We start from the raw sequence: 17117 nt of genomic DNA on the forward strand, positions 1-17117 counted from the left end.
TCAAATCACACAAAAAAGAGCATCCCGTTTCAAAAAACCTTGCTTGTTGTGCTAAAATAAGGTGTGAGAGGGAGGCACCCTTTACCTTAGAGGAGAAAGAGTCCCTCTGAAGATGTCATCAGCCCATTCATTCATTCATTCATTCATTCATTCATTCATTCATTCATTCATTCATTTAAAGGGGAGTTTGATAGGAAACTCCTCTCAAGGGCTAAGGTCTGCTGGTTGGGGTCTTTGGGAAAGGTTATACTTTTCTTGGAAGAGAGAGAGAAAAATCTCAGGGTGGCTATTTTGCTGGAGAAGAAAGCAAGCTTGGTTTGGTGAAGGAAGCGGCTTGAAAGTTCACACACCCACCTTTACCCACTCCAGCTGATGACAAAGTTCAGCGGCAAAGGTGTTTGTATGTGTGTTGTGCTTGTGCAATGTGGTCACGCCAAAAAGCCAAGAGCAAGGGGAGGGACCCAGTGGGGGCTCACACTTGATTTCATTGTCATGTTAGCAAAGCAGCAAGGTGAGGGCCTTGATCCAGGAGGAGTTCTGCCCCCTCCCTTCGCTTGCCTGCCCTGCCTCTGTGACATCACAGAGACCCTGCCCCCCCCCAAATCTCAGACTTTGGCTCTGTAGTGAAAGGGAACAGGACCTGGGAACCCCACGTTGGGGTTTATGCAACCGATGGATTGATCACAGGATTCCCACCCATAGTGTAATGGCTTGCTGCATGTTGCTAATTCCTTGTTTATGACTCAGGGTTCAAAAGGCAGGCATCCATCCATCACAAAACTCTCTAAATCTCTAGAGAAGAGATGCTGTGAATATTTGTTACATTCCTTGTTCCTGTTGATGTGGGTGAGAACTTTCCAGGCCATATGGATTCCTCACCTCAAGCTCCTTCCCTCCCCATCACAGTCTCCTCAGTTTATACAAAACATCCCTGCGCTCAATGAGACTTCTTCCCCTTTAAGACCCAACGCAGTCCCCACACAGCCAACGCAGAAGGACCCACTCGATGATTCAGAAAGACACAATCTATTCTGTGCTTCTAACGCCTTGAAATAAATGAAGCCAACCAGCGGCCCTGATAGCTTCCCATAATTTGAATTCCTGTGTTACCTGTGTTGTTTGCACAAAGATCATCCTCGTAAAACTCTTATCTAGACAGGCAGAAAAATATGCCACCCTCTCACAGGTGGGGCGAAGAGCAATTTGGTTTCTCGTTCTCACGTACAAGACAGGATGAAGCAAGGATGGATAACGGCTATTCTAGAAGTCATGGAACTAGAGCAGTCTCTGGATGAGAAGTCCTCTCTCTCTTTTTTTTTCTGGAACGTGGTGGACCTTGTCCTCCTAATCTTTTGAGGGCTGCAGCCGGGGAAAGCAACCGCCCACCACCACCAACAACAACAACACTTCCCCCCCTCAAACACACACACAACCGACGCACTCCCGACATCAGGCAACTTTGGCACAATTCTAGAAAATGTATTTGAATGGAAGCCAAGAAAACTCTTGCTTGTTCAATTCCATCTAATCCATTTTCCATCGCCTCACAATGCCACAGCGTTTTAGCCATGAATGACTTAAGCACAGCAGACTCTGCTGCTTGGAGAAAGGGAAAAATTGAACTCCCAGGGCTCCTGGCGGGAGGAATTCAGGAACACAGTACTCCTCTGGGTGATACAGTTTTGTCTGCCCGGGAAGGTGGATATGCAGGCAGAGAAACAATTGGTCGAACAAGCAGACACAGAGTTTGGTGATGGATCCAAGTTGGGCTTCCACTTTGTTCATTTCATTCAGAGCAACACTATCCCATGGGACCCGAAGAAGGATGTTTGATATTAAACTCGGAATCACTGTATCTCATTCTTTGTCGGAGGTAAAAATGCGAAGTTACACTTTTCTTTCTTCAGTCTGTTTTATTACGCTACGGTACAGGTTTGGTTTTGATACAGTAATAATCTAGTCAGTTCTGATTTATGGTCACCTGCTGTGGGGTTTTCCAGGTAGAGAATGCATTTTGCCATTCCCTTCTTCTGGGGGTGCCCTGGGACTCTGCAGCTGGCCCAAGGCCACCCAGGCTGGCTCTTTTCCTAGGAATCACAGTGCGGGAATCAAGCTCCCAACCTCTGGTTCTGCAGCCAGATACCTAAACCACTCGGCAATAATCTGTGGCAGCCCGTTGTGGGGTTTTCCAGGTAGAGAATACAGTCGTGCCCCGCTTAATGATTACCCTGCATTACGACAAATCCGCTTCACGACGAAGTTTTTTCGATTGCAAAACAATGTTTTAAATAGCTTTTTTTCCTTTGGGAACTGATTCTTCGCAAAACGATTTTTGAACAGCTGATTGGTGGCTTCAAAATGGCCGCCAGCTTTCAAAATGGCCCCCCGCTGTTTTCTAGGGACGGATTCCTCGCTATACAGGCACTGAAAATAGCCACCGTATGGAGGATCTTCGCTGGACTGTGAGTTTTTTAGCCCACTGGAACGCATTGAAAGGTTTTCAATGCATTTCAATGGGCTTTTTAATTTCGCTTTATGACGTTTTCGTTCTGCAGCGATTTCGCTGGAATGAATTAACGTCGTTAAGCGAGGCACCACTGTAGAAGCGTTTTAAAGTAAGTAGCTATACTATTCTTTTCTTCTGGGGGTGCAGCTGGCCCAAGGCCACCCAGGCTCTGGCTCTTCTCCCCAGGAGTCCCAATGGAGAATCGAACTCCCAACCTCTGGTTCCACAGCCAGGTGCCCAAACCACTGAGCTATCCAAGCCCAGTGGTTTTCATATAAACAGTTCTAATAAAACAGCTGGGGTGGGTGGGAGAAAGGATGGCATGCTTCTAGCATCAGTGGCTAGACAGTGTGGCATAGTGGTTACAGACATGCAATGAGATCTGGGAGAGTCAAATTCTATCCAAATAAATCAACAGCAAGGAGAAAGTGGTGAAGAGTAACAGGAAGTAACAGGTCATATATTCATTTTTATTTATAGCTTAGATTTCTACCCCACCTTGCCTCCAAAGAAGTAAAGGTGTTTTTCTCATACCCGCTTTATCGCCCTAAGAGGTAGTCAGATGACGCAGAAGTGATGAAAATTGGAATCTCTGTGGTCTCAGTCTAGATACTACATGAATTTATTTATTTTATATCCTGCCCATTTAGACCAAAGTCTACTCTGGGCGGCTAACAACAATATTAAAATAAAATAAAACAACAGTCCAACAAACCATCTTTCCCTTTTAAGACCACTGTCTTAAACACTGGACCACAGCTGCTTGCGGTCCAGGGTCTGGGGGACAATTAGGGAAGTTAATTCTTTAGACCACTGCTCAAAAAAAAACCCTCTGTTACCACAGTTGCTATCCATTCTAACTGGAGGATTCTGGGCGCTGTAGTCCAAAAAGCCATTTTTTCCCAAGCTCTGACACAGGAATGGTCTTTCGCCAGTTCATTTTATTAGGAATGTCCCAATACTATTCTGAAGTGGCATTTTCTTTCCTCCAGCATCATCGATCTTTTCACTCCAGAGCTTAGAAAAGTTCCTCTTTTTTTGCACCACAACTCCCAGCGTCCCCCTGCCAGCCATACTAGGATTCTGGACATGGCTGTCCCTGTGCTTCCACCTTCACTCCTTTTTTGCTTCCACCATGAAACTGTGGAAACTCCAGCATTTGGGGCTTGTCTGGAAATGGACGGGCCAGGCAGAATACAAAGGACTTTGCCAAAGAATCAGGAAATGTTCGATCAAGGTTTCTTCTAACACGGTGCTTTTACATCTTTTCTGAACTCTGGTCTGTGGTCTAAAAGGCCTTCCTTCTGAACATGTTCAGAGGCACTCCAAACATCCCGGTCTGAGTTCAAGCACAAAGAATGATACATTTATATCATAATCCTCCTTTGCTTTCAAACAACACTGAAAAGTATAGTTTGTTTTTTAAGGGGAGCCAAGTCAAAGCAAAATAAAATATATATGCAACAGGTGGTACCTTTAGAGACCACTTTAAAATCATCATACAATACGTGCGGTGAAGCTATAAAGGTACTGTCTATTGCGTTTTGAGATTTTAAAAAATTATTTTTGGTGTGTGGGGTGACTCCCAGATGTTGGCTGGCAGTTGCAATAAAAAAAACCCGACGTGTTTTCCAGAGCTCTGGAGAGATTGGCATTTCCCATCCTTGTAACTGGACAGCAAAGCCTTCCACTTTTCCCAGCATCATCGTCTTTTCCAGAGAATCCTACCTTCTCAGGATGCGCCCAAAACAGGACTGTGTCATCTTCAACATTTTTTGCCTCCAGAGAGAGTTCAGGCTTGATTTGCCCTATAGGACTCGCTTGTTTGGCTTAAACATTTCAAGCACAGTGGCTCAGAAATGTGGACAGAGGTGCAAGTGGGGCAGTAGAGGGAATTGGGGGGGGAGATCATAGAAACAAGGCAGTCTCCTCTTGCAAAGGGGTGGTGGGGGGCCTGCCTGCTCTCCCGCCCCATCCTCCATCCTAGTTCTGGGGGGGGGGGGAGATGTGGGGCCCAAATTGCAAAAGGACCAGGGCAATGTGAAAGGTCTTTGGGGCCTCCTCCCCAGGACAGAAGCCCCCCCCCCCCCGTGTCTTGAGCCTTTGAACTGCTAATTCACGGGACAGATTAGGGCTGTAAAGAATAGACCGATTATTACAGCCTCATTTCCATGACACAAAAAAAGAGGGTGGGGGTGTGGGTACAAAGGGCCCATAAAACCCCATTTGACTTGGGTGGAAGGAAAAAAAAAGAGTCTGTGAAAATGGGAGGCCTAGAAAGCGCAGCCCAGAGAAAGGAGCCCAAGGGGGGAAAAGAAAAAGAAAGGCAATATATTTCTGCACTTTCAACCGAGTAACAAGAAAGCAGCGAGGAGGAGAAAGCATTTGATAGAGCAATAAATTTACCACCATGTGCAAAGGAATTAGGTCAGATTTCAACCGCGTAGGGAGAGGCGTGAAAGGAAAGGAAGGGGGGGGGTGTCCGTGTGAAAACAGAGCCAGCATTTCTAAAATGGAGATTTTATTGTCTGCCGGCAGGCAGGGAGGAGAGCAGAGTAAAGGAAAAGCCATTCTCAGTCCTTTCAGGGCTGTTTTGTCAGTGCAAAGGAGGAGAAAGACGACCACATTGCAGAGGGTACTTTATTGATCACTGATTACATTCCTGTCCTACGCGGCAGCTCATCAGGCAGAGCGAGGCAACTGCCTCAGGTGTCAGCACAGGCAACCACTCCACCATCTTTCCTTCTACGCCCTCCATGTTTTCCACCTCTGGCAGAGAAGAGAGATGTCCGTTTCCGCTACGCAAGCAGTCCGGAACCCCAAAACGAGCCAGCTGCCCTCCGCTGTGTGATGGAGGACTCTACCCTAGTGTTCCCCCCAACCTTGGGCCTCCAGATATTCTTGGACTACAACTCCCAGAAGCCTTCACCACCACCTCTGCTGGCCAAGATTTCTGGGGGCTGAAGTCCAAGAACATCTGGAGGCCTAAGGGTTGGGGACCACTGCTCTACCCCATCACCGGCGCTGCCAGTTCAGACAGACCGCTAGCTCCTGCAGAGAAGGAAAGGAGGCGCCGCTGTGGCTCACTCATGGCTTCCGGGAGCACAACGTTGTGATATTTCTCTTGCCCCAAGCTCCGTCTCAAAACCACTTCGTGCAACGCTCACGTGCTCTGTTGCTTCCAAATTATAGCGATCCTAGTAAGGTTTCCGAGGTACATGAGATGTTCCAAGGAGTGATTGTCCCCGCCTTCTTGGCCCAGCAGGGATTTGAACCCAGGACCATGTCCAAGCCAAGACTTGAACACAGACCTCCTGAATGCTAGTCTGACACTCTTATCTACAGCTACGAGACACTGGGCTGAACGGAAGTTAGGCATGGCTTTACTTCTTAAACCAAGGACGTGCTGCCGGGGAGTGGAGGTGGACTTTGAGCAAATCTGGACATCTCATACAGTGACAAGAGTTTGGAAGAGTTAACTTTCGGAACTACCACATCCAGCATCCCCAGCCAGCATTGCAAAGAGTCTGTGAAGTTCTGGGCCCGATTCAGGGTGTTGGATCTTACCTACAAAGCTCTTCAATGGTTTGGGACTTGGCTACTTGTCAGAGTAAAACCTTTACTAGAAACTGGGCCTTCCTGGTTGCAGAATCATCTTTACAGAACAGGCTCCCGTAGAGCTTCAGCAGGCCCCACTTCCCTTCCCAGCCTTCAAGACGATGCTCAAAACAAGGCTGTTTACTGTTTACTTTGAGGGCATCCTCTCCTAATTCTTTTTTATGATTTTTCTCCTTCCAATGTTGCCTGTTCTGCCATCTGTTGACCTATGAGCTGGTGTATGGATTATATTTTCATGATTTGCCTATTTGTTGCTACATTATTATTGCCTATTTGTTGCTACATTATCATTATTTTTGCCACATTATTTTATATTTACTTTAGATGTAAAGAGCCTACAGTAGTGCCAAACACAAATCAGGCAGTATAAAAGTTTATTAAGCAAGCAAATAAAAAGTGGCTTTTTCAAAGCTCTGAGTTAGACAGCCTCGTATAAAGTGCAATACAACTCTGTGGCTTGATGTCTTTTCCAAGCCCTGCTCTGTGACTTAAAAGCATTTCCCTCCGAACATGTTTAGAGGCACACTTAAGGCCTGACACCATCCTGATCTCCGTCCTAGCATGATGAAGAACAAGTTCACGCCCCAACTTTTGATCCCTTCAAAACAATTAAAAGCCAAAAAGGAAGGGGAGTCACAATTCTGCCCCTTAAGGGTCAAAAACGCATGTTAGGTGAAACACCTTCCTCCCCCTTATTACATTGTCCTTCCAGGCACGCCAATCCTTCAAAGCACAGCCAGAATTGCTAATGAAGCCTGGATTTACCTCCCAATGACTCACCAGAAAGCAAAGGAAATGAGCTAATCTGCAAACTGCAAAAAGGAGGAACAGATAAGCTAGCTAGGACAACCAGGTGTTCCTTATCCCTTTAGGGGCGAGACAGGAAGCACCCCTTTTCAAATTCCAGTAGAATCCCCATATCTACTGGATCAATAACCGCGGTTTCGCTTAACCGCAGATGACTGGCCAGCTCTCATGGTAGGTACCATAGCTCCATTCCTTGGGTCCGGGCTAGGCAGGAGGTGGTGGCGAAGAACTCCCAACCAGGGACAGCAAGAGATGGGATCCTCCTCGGTCCTTCCTGCTCCGCTCAAGCTCTCATTTCTGCTTCAGGAGCCTCCGATGACTTCTAGTGGACTGTGACTTTTATCATCTGCTTTTGGGCCTTAGAGTGGCTAAGATGAGAATTGCTTTCCTGATCTGGGGTGTGGAGAGAAGGGGATCCCCTTTCCTTCTTCCTCCTCCCAAAGGTGAACTTCAAAGCCTCCAGAACAGACGTGTTCCTGAAGGGTTGAAACCATAAACCCGGGCTTGAAATCTGATCTCGTTATGCGCCGGCCCGGTTTCCTTGGCTGGTGCCCAAGGCTTTTGTTTTTCTTTAAAGGGACCACCTCTCCACTGTCCCCCACCGTAGCGGGGACCCGAGAACAGAGAACTAGCAGACTTGGACACACTTGAGAGGCGGGGAGAGCCAGCAAGGCCTGAGCGGGCGATTAACGAAGACAGTTCTCACATTTGCTGAACTCTCCTCTCCTGTCTTGTGTCCGTTAAGGGGGCCTGGGTGGCAACAATGGTTCCGCATTGACTTCAAAGTATTAATGTTTACTTATAAAGCCCTAAACGGTTTAGGACCTCGATATTTGGCGGAATGCCTACTCCCACCAAGGTCTACCCGGATCACCCGCGCGAGTCAGGAGGTGAGGCTGAGGAGCCTGACGCCGAGAGAGGCCCGGAAGGAAAGAACTAGAAACCGGGCCTTCTCGGCGGTGGCTCCTTGCCTCTGGAACAATCTCCCTCCGGTGATTCGTGCGGCCCCTTCACTGGGTATCTTCAAAAACCAACTAAAAACATGAATGTTCGTACAGGCCTTCCCTCCAGTTAATCCTTGATTACCTCTTCTTTCTTTTCTCTGGCCATCTTGAATAATTTATTAATTTTTTAGCTGATGTTATAATTTTTGTGCATATTTGTATGTTTTCATTTATGCATCTGGAAGCCGCCTAGAGTGGTCGCAAGACCAGATGGGCGGGGCATAAAACAACATTTCTTCACTCCAGCAGCATTTATCCTCAAAAGCACAGCCTCTTCCCCAACCAAGGGGCCACAGTCTCTCAGATAGTTCTCTTCGGCAGCATTTCTTTCACACCTATTGATGCAGGATGTATTGGGTTTTTTTTTTTGCAGCCTCGCATGCTGCCTCTCGCAGGTGTGGGTAGGAGGGATCTTTTTGGGCTGGAGTGACTATCAGTCACAGCGCTAACCAATAGTTCCTTCTCTGCCCCTGATTTAAGGCGAGCCTTGCCTCGCTGCTCTGCAATTTCCCTCTCAAGAGTCTGTTGGAAGCAGTCAGTCAGTTTGTTGAGGCCTGTTGCTTGAAGCAGTCATGTTTTCTCAGTTTGCTGTTCGATCTGTTCACTGTAAACGAACCTTTAATCTTTTCTCCAGCTAATGTCTCAGAGTGAGTTATTGAGACTGTAAGTGCCAGCTGATGAGGGGGAAAAAGGTGGGCTTTGGAGAACTTGAAGGTATTCTGCTCTGTGAGTCCCTCTACTTATGCTATGCAGCCAAAGGGATTTAACCAAAGTTCAAAACTATGCAACAGGATGAAGGGAGTCCAGGTCTGACTACAACTGGAAGACACACACATATATCCCTCTATGCACAAACAGACAATGTGCACAACAGATCTCTGGAGTCTTCCTCTTCAGACCCAGTCACCCACATCTGTCTGAACGACTCACATACTGCCGGTGAATCCTGATGCCTACATTATTCCTGCCCACCCCCAGTAATGCCAGCAGGTTCCCCCTTGCTGCAAAACAACTGGCACATGGAGTCTGTTGTGCAGAAATGCTGCTCCTAGATCATAAGGCTCAATACAACCCGGGTGCCTGCTCTCGCATGCTCTGCTTTGCACATAAGCCAAGCTCCAAAGGGAGACAGGAAAAGCGCTCCGGGCGCATAACTCTGAACAAAGCTAGCGTAGCGGAGGGAGAGCCTGCCAAAACATTGCAGCATCGCAGGTGGAGGTGTTGATTCCAATAAAGGGTGGGGATAATCAACAGCAAGGAAGGTGCGCAACCCATGTGTTTGTTTTCATTTTTTATAACACGAGCATAAAAATCTCGTCTTTATCTAAGCAAGATCTGGCATCCTGGTTTCTGTGGAAGCCTACACAGGGACCAAATTGGGAGCTACAGCATTTATGGGAAATGAGTTGCATTAATTTATTTATTTATCTATCTCATATATATGCCACCCACACTACCCCAAAGGTCTCTGGGCAGCTTACAGCAATTAAAATACAGTTTTTAAAAAGCCACAATTAAAATACAACTAAAATATATACGCTAAAAATTGGCATCAGGACACACAGTTGATATTATTTCAATTAAAAGCCTTCTACTCTACATTCTCCTGTCCTGCTTTACTGAACTCCTCCTCTGTCTTTTTCGGAATGCCTTTTTTTTTGGTCAAAGCACTGAAGTATTGCAGAATTTACTCTTTCTGCTGCCAAGAGAAGAGCCAGAAGCTAATCTGGGAGAGGTTTCAGACAGCACATAAGCCGCCGTTCCTGTTGAAGGTAGGGCTGCAGGTGTGCGTTGATTCATCGGCAAGACTCATGAGTAACGCAGCCTTGACAATAACCCACATAAGTCACTAGACCACAGGTTTTTAGCCTGGAATAGGCTAGGTTCGTCTGCTGTAACCATAAAGAGGAAACAGCCAGCTTCTGAAGACCATGAGGTCTTCCAGAGGCAACTCCCATCCGGTCATTGTTGAATCCAACGCTTACAACTAGAAATATGTCTGATGCAGCACTTGGAAATTTATGCTTTGAAAGTAATTCATTGTAGTTATAATTGCCAGGGCCAAAAAAGTAGTTGTTATTATTGCAGACATTTTTACTTAAAAACAGCCTTTATGTTTTTCAAACATAACTAGAACAGTTACTTCTAGTTATTTCATTTTATTTTCATTGGAATGCTATTAACTGGTCATTCTGAATGGCCATAGACACAAAATGAAAGAAATTGTATAAATCACATAACGAACCTTATAAGGTGGTGCGTGAAGAACTGTTTCCAATCACTGCCCCCCTTCAACTGTGTCATATGGCCCAGCCGAGAATGGCTGCTATAAACTATTGTCTTATGGCACAAAAATGTGCAGTCTACCATCTCAACACTCACAGCAGCCAGCACTTACACCTTGTGGTATTCCTCCTCCACTGTTTAGTGAAGCAACGCGACAGTCCTTTGTGGAAAAGTTCTTTGCTGGACTACCACTCTCTGTTTTCATTCCCCTTTGAGTCCCATCCTGGTTATGAGATCTTGAGAACTGATATCGGAGAACTTCTCCAAGCTGTAGGCAGCCCTCAAAGATCATAAAAGTAGCTTTAGGAAGTGGCTGTTATACCACACACAAAGTGAATGGTGATAATGGTTTACAAAAATGGGGGGGGGGGTAACTTATCCGTCTTTAAGTTAGAATAATGGGAGTAACTCCTGAGGATCCCTAGACCATTTTCAATCCCCCTAAACTTGGAGGGTCAAATCCCAATACTCCACAGAGGTCAAAGGTTCTGACTTACAGTTACCCTTTTCAGGGTTTTCCACGGAGAGAATATTCAGAGATGTGTTACTATTTCTTTCCTCTATGGGCACCCTGGGACCATGTGCAGCTTGCCCAAGGCTACCCAGGCTGGCTCTACTCCGCAGAAGGCACCGTGTGGAAATGAACTCCCAGCTGTACTTAAAACCACTGAGCTTTCCAACCAGCTATATCATAAGGTTTTGAAAGGCCGTTAAATAAAGTAACTAAACAAACTCGGAAGTGACAGTAGTAATATAACAGAAATATACCTTTGTTAACTGGGAAATGAATTCATTACAAACAAGGCATGAAGGCTGTCACGTTCTGCCAGCTAGGAAAACAAGAAGAAATTCCTGGACTGTTTCCAAGGGCAGCCCCAGATATAACACATTGCAGCAATCCAGCCTGGTGTTTACTAATGCATGGGGGATCATTCTAGCCAGATGCTACTCATCCAGGAAGCCCATCATGACCAACCAGATGAGGCTTTTTCTGCAGTTACTAGTCACGATGGCACCAAAATAGAACATTTATGGACAGAAGTGGTTTATCTTTGGACACCCAGTCCAGGGGACCAACAAGAAGAGGAAGCGTTTAACCTTCCAATCCAGGCTTGCAGGCTTTCAAAGGTTGGCTCCTGTTGGTTATAGAACAAATGGACATTCAGCTCTGACCCAAGCGGAAGGTAGGGCTGCATACCTGAGCCTGGGTTACTAGCCGAATTGGCCTGATTTGGCCTGATTTATAGGAGGTGTGGACTGAAATTGAATGACCAGATGTGGTTCTGTGGGAAAACGACTTTACAAACCAATTTGTGTCCAGAGCATAAATCAAAATGAATGGAGCACAACTCACTCAATCCTCCTTTTTGAAAAAAAGTAAAATTTAAAGGGGACTAACACACAAACCTGTGGATCTATCTGTCCGAAATCTGGCACGTTTACTTCCCTCTTCAGGGTCTATTATGTCTTGAATGATCACATGTGTCAACGCAAAAACGGAAAAACCCACACAAGAACTGTTCTGGTTTTCCAGTGCATGTCAATGGAACCTTTAACAAGGTGATCCAGACCCCGGGCAGATGTGAAATTGAAAGGGGCATAAATCACTCTGAATTCATTTGGGGATCGTTCTGTTCTTTCAATTCGCCTGCAAGCCAAATTGGGGGATCTATCTACAGCCCCGTAAGTAAGTTCTTAAAATTCAGTCATGCTTATTAGAAATAGCACATTGCCTTGAATCCAAGCCGCAGTCAAACTTTATATCAACTTTCCCCAAACTAAAGGCTGTCCAGATATGTTGGACAACATTTCCAAGGGCCAGGCCAGCTGGGAATGATTGGATCTATAGTCCTGTCCCACCCAGAGGGCCCCAGCTAGAGAGAACATTTCCCATGGACAGCCAGCTTGCATTTCTGTCCATGGAAGTAATCCTGCGACGTCATCGAAAGGAGAAGGGGGTCTGGTTCAGACTTCAGTTCCACCATGAGCCCGCAAACGCGCACATACGCCAGAGGCACATGTTGACAGAGTAGTGACTTTGCCGCTGCTTGGGCTTCTGAAAATGCCCACAAAGCAATGCAATGAACCGTTTTAAGGCTTCAGTCAAACTCCTGTCCCTATTATTATAGGCTATGTTTTTAATTAAAAAAAAAAACCCAAGTCTGTGTTGTGGGATTTCCATTCTTAATTACAAAATTTGACAATTGCAGGTTGGAAAGCCTTTTAAAAAATTTTACGAGTAAATTTCAGTCCTCGGGAAAGAAGAAGGGACTCGTTGCTCACCAAGGCAGGAAGAGCGAGAGAGAAAGCTGAACTCCACACCGACAAGCCCCACTGGGGTTGGTTTCCATTCTCAAGCTACCTCCTCAGCCCGAAGGAGAAAACCCCATTGATTATCCTGACTCTGACACCCCCCTTCCCACAACTCTGCCTATGAAATGTTGCCTGTTTTACTTCCCCCAGATCCTGCCAGTATTTCTTTACAACCTCAGCACACACACTGGCCTCAAGAGGTTCAACCCTTACTTCTATCATAATGTTACGACAGAATTTTTTTGTTATAACTTATACTTATTATTACTGTTAACATTATTAACTGATGTTATTTAAACCCAGCTTTCTCCCAATAATAGGACTCAAGGCATTTTACTTAAAGCACGACAGTACATCCGTAGAGAAATTATCAATGTGAAAATAGTTATATGATATCTACAGAGGAAAAAATTGTAGAAGAATCTCTCTGCTTTTTAATGGAAGAAATGTAAATCCCAGTTAACTGTTATCTACACTTGACAAGCATTGGCTGAAGCTCTGTTGCTTAGAGTAGCGTTTCACACTAGAGTAGGCCTACTGAATCTGTGGGGATTAATCAACTCCTCCATAGGTCCCCTTGATTCTAATGGGCCTACTCTAATTGTGGCTTGCTAAGCAACAGGATTTCAGCCAGTGTAACTTTTTTTTCCATATGCTGTCATATGAAAGGGTTGCCAGAAGTTCTGACTTCTGGCAACCCTTTTCAGGGTTTCGGTGGAGAGTCAACAGAAGTGGTTGACCCTTCCCTTCTTCTGGGGTGCCCTGGGACTCTGCGGCTTGCCCAAGGCCACCCAGGCTGGCTCTTCTCCCTGGAAGCATGATGGAGGGGAATCAAACTCCCAGCCTCTGGCCCCACAGCCAGATACCTAAACCACTGAGCTATCCAGCCAGCTAATAAGGCATAGGACTTTTGAAATTCCCTTATATATTATATACTTTTCTGCAATAAGGTTGAAAATTTATGGCACATTGAATTGGTAACATGAGTTAACTTACATTTGTACACCGCCCAGAGTAGTCCTTTGGTCTCGAGGGGCAGGATAGAAATCCAATAAATAAATAAACCATTACAGTGGACCCTCGACTTACGGAATTAATCCATATTGGAACGGTGGCTGCAGGTCGAAAAGTCTGTAGGTCGAGTCTCCATTGACTTACAATGCATTGAAAACCGATTAATCCGTAACCGGCTGTTTTTGTTCCATTTTTGTTCCATTTTGTTTTTTTTTTCTGGTCTGTAGGTCGATTCTCCGGCTGCAAGTCGAATCTAAATTTTGCGGCCAGAGAAGTCTGTAACTCGAAAAGTCTGTAAGTCGAGGGTCCACTGTATGATGGCCTGGGGGGGGGGATGTATTGAAATGAGGGTCTGGTATTACACCAGTTAAAATTGTTTCACCACTGGTATTAAAAAGAGAAAATTTGGGGGAGAATAATTTAAGAACTGTATTAACATGGATATTTTGTTATGAGCCTCCATGTGTTTTTAGGCCTCTGGTTGCGGAGCCAGAGATTGTGACTTTGATTCCCGTCTGTGCCTCCTTGACCGGGGATCCATCGGGCCCCTTCCTGCAGTTCTAAGGCCATACACATTTCCACCAACCTAGTGCCTCCACTGTAAGGGACGTGATGGCGCTGTGGGCTAAACCGCAGAAGCCTGTGCTGCAGGGTCAGAAGACCAGCAGTCATAAGAACGAATCCACGCGACAGAGTGAGCGCCCGTCGCTTGTCCCAGTTCCTGCCAACCTAGCGGTTCGAAAGCATGCAAATGCAAGTAGATAAATAGGGACCACCTCAGTGGGAAGGTAAATAACATTCCGTGTCTAAGTCGCACTGGCCATGTGACCACGGAAGATCGTCTTCGGACAAAACGCTGGCTCTATGGCTTGGAAACGGGGATGAGCACCGCCCCCTAGAGTCGAACATGACTGGACAAAAATTGTCAAGGGGAACCTTTACCTTTACCTTTAGTGCCTCCAGAGGTCTGGGGTTTCGACCTCTTGTCATTTCAGCTAATGTGACCAATGGCCAAGATGTCTGGGGATGAAGGGAGTTGCATTTCAACAATTCTAAAAGGCACCACCAGGTTGAGAAGATTGCTTTATATATTTGGAAATCATCTGAAAATATAAGGTCTAACGTACACTGATCAAGATGAATCATTTGTCGAGTTCACCTGTACCAGCCTATGTGGGCCAGCTTTCCCCTCGGTATTTATGTCCACAAAACCTGTCTACACTACCACCACCACCTCAGGCATGGCCAGTGGTTAGACGTACTGGGAATTATCACCTATGAAATTTCAAGGGTGGCACAAAGGCTAGAGTAGACTGTATATCTCCAGCGTATAAAGCTGAGAGGATTTTCCCAGATATTCAGACTTCTTAACTGCAGCTGCTGTGCTTAGCATACGGAGGCAATACCTTGGTGTTTTCTGACTTTAAGTTCCAAACCTTTGGTCGACTACAACTCTTATAGCCAACAACTCCTACATGGGAAATATAGGATGATGGGAGTTGTACACCAACAATATCAAGGCACAAAGTGTTGGTAACCAGTACTCTCTAAACCATGCGCCATCTACGTCTCTTAAAACACAAAAATAAAAATAACAGGAAGCCTTTCAAAAGTTGTTCCACCCAATCTTGAAGACTGTCTTCTACTTTATCACATCGTTCCCTCTTGGCATTCTTCTGTATTTATCACACAAAGCACAGAGTTATAGGATCGGAAAGGGAGTTTTGAAAGGGGAATGGGTGACTTGTAAGAGAGGAGCAGAGTATGTAGCAAGTGACCTGAACCAGTGGAGAGGCAACAGAAAAAAATGTTCCCTCCCACTGGATCTACGTGCAGATTAATACTCTTATGCTCCTTCCTTCCCCCTTCTTTTTCCATTTTGGCTAGGCAAAGTAGCAGACATGAAAGTCAGCTCTAGACGATGAACAAACTCCTAAAACTGTGTACTGTAAAGACTTCTTTAAATGTGTTCTTTATCCTTATATTACTATGTGCTGTCAAGTAACCTCCAACTTATGATAGCCCTAGTAGGGTTTTCAAGATACCCCGTATTTTTCGCTCCATAAGACACACCTTTCCATAAGACGCACCAATTTTTAGGAGAAGAAAACAGGGAAATATAATCTGTTTTCTTCGCTCCATAAGACACACATACTTTCCACCCCCGTTTTGTGGGGGAAAAGTGTGTTTTATGGTGCAAAAAATACGGTAGATTAGATAGTCAAGAAGTGATTTAACATTACCATCCATTCCAGAGAGCTTCCATGGCTGAGCGAGGATTTGAACCCAGGTCTCCTGAGTCCTAGTCTGACACCCTACCACTACACCACACTGGCTCTCTGGTTTCCTTCCTAAAAGTTATGCCCTCATACTCTTCATAACTTGATTTCCTTGAATTAGTACATTCCTAATATTCCCTTCTAACAGTTACAAGTTCTGGACAGACTGATGCAAGATTTAAACACTACGTAATCTTAACAAGGCTTCTACAGGTCATGTGGGACTAGCGCCCTGCCCTTCCATACTTTGGTGCTGATGACCACAGGACCCCAAAATCCCTTCCCAATAAACAGCAGGAATGACCTTTCCCAGTGAAGCAATGATTTGAGCCCAAATGTCCCAGATCCTTGTCTAATCATTCCTTTGCACCGGCTCTTTTGAACTAAAACTCCCTGGATTCCATAGCAGTATGAGAATTGTGGGAAACTACAGTCCGTCCAAAAAAAAAAAAAAAGAAGACAAGAACTTTCCCATAAAAATTCTCGTTCTGCATTCGTGTTTAGCACTTCTGCTTCCTAATTTGGTCGTCCTAAAATCTGACAGTGTGCCTAATTGTCTGCAACAGCTGCCACCACTGCTTTCCCGCTGTGCAGAATGTCTTCCACATGGATGCGGCCCTCCTGCAAGATCCACAGTGAGAACTGGACTCAATCCAAGGATCATCGAGACCTACATCTGGCTCCATGAAGCTCATGAGCAGGATCCGACAGCAATCATCCTCCCACTGTTGCTTGCTCCCAGAGCGGAGCCTGAGAAGTTGCTTTTCAAAAGCAAATCAGTAATGGAACTCATTACAAAACTTCTCGCTTCCCTGTAACTTGTTACCATTAACACTCCAAAGAATTGCCTTAGTAACTTGTTACCTTGTGAAATGCCCCACGAACAACAACTTCTGCTCAGGAAACAAACTGTCTCTCTGTTTTGGGGCCATGTATAAATGTAGAAATATTTAAATATTGCCATGTAGTCTCACTTTTATGTCTGAGGAAGTGGACGTGTCCACAAAAGCTCACATTAAAATAGAGCAGTTAAGTCTTTAGGGCACCACAAAGTTTTTGTCCTCTTTATGTTTTATTTTTCTTTTGGCCTGATAAACGCTAGCACAGACAAACGCAACTCCTAAAACTTGTTACATTACGCGTTCCTCTTAAATTCTAACCTTGCCCCCCCGTCTAACATGTTAAGAAGCAGACTTGTTTTTTTTAATAAAGAAATCCCTCCAAAATGCTCCCAGACATTTTTAAAGTTTCCCCATGAGAAGAAGCAATGCCTGAACATTAGTCATGGCA

General features: G+C 45.4%; 1 protein-coding gene across 3 annotated transcripts in view; it reads right to left on the reverse strand.

Annotated features, from left to right (window-relative positions):
- RGMA (repulsive guidance molecule BMP co-receptor a) overlaps positions 1–17117 on the reverse strand; it is a 48696-nt gene that overhangs the window by 13740 nt on the left and 17839 nt on the right. The window lies entirely within an intron of this gene.

Source organism: Pogona vitticeps, chromosome 12 (assembly GCF_051106095.1).
Source record: "Pogona vitticeps strain Pit_001003342236 chromosome 12, PviZW2.1, whole genome shotgun sequence".
Taxonomy (NCBI): domain Eukaryota; kingdom Metazoa; phylum Chordata; class Lepidosauria; order Squamata; family Agamidae; genus Pogona; species Pogona vitticeps.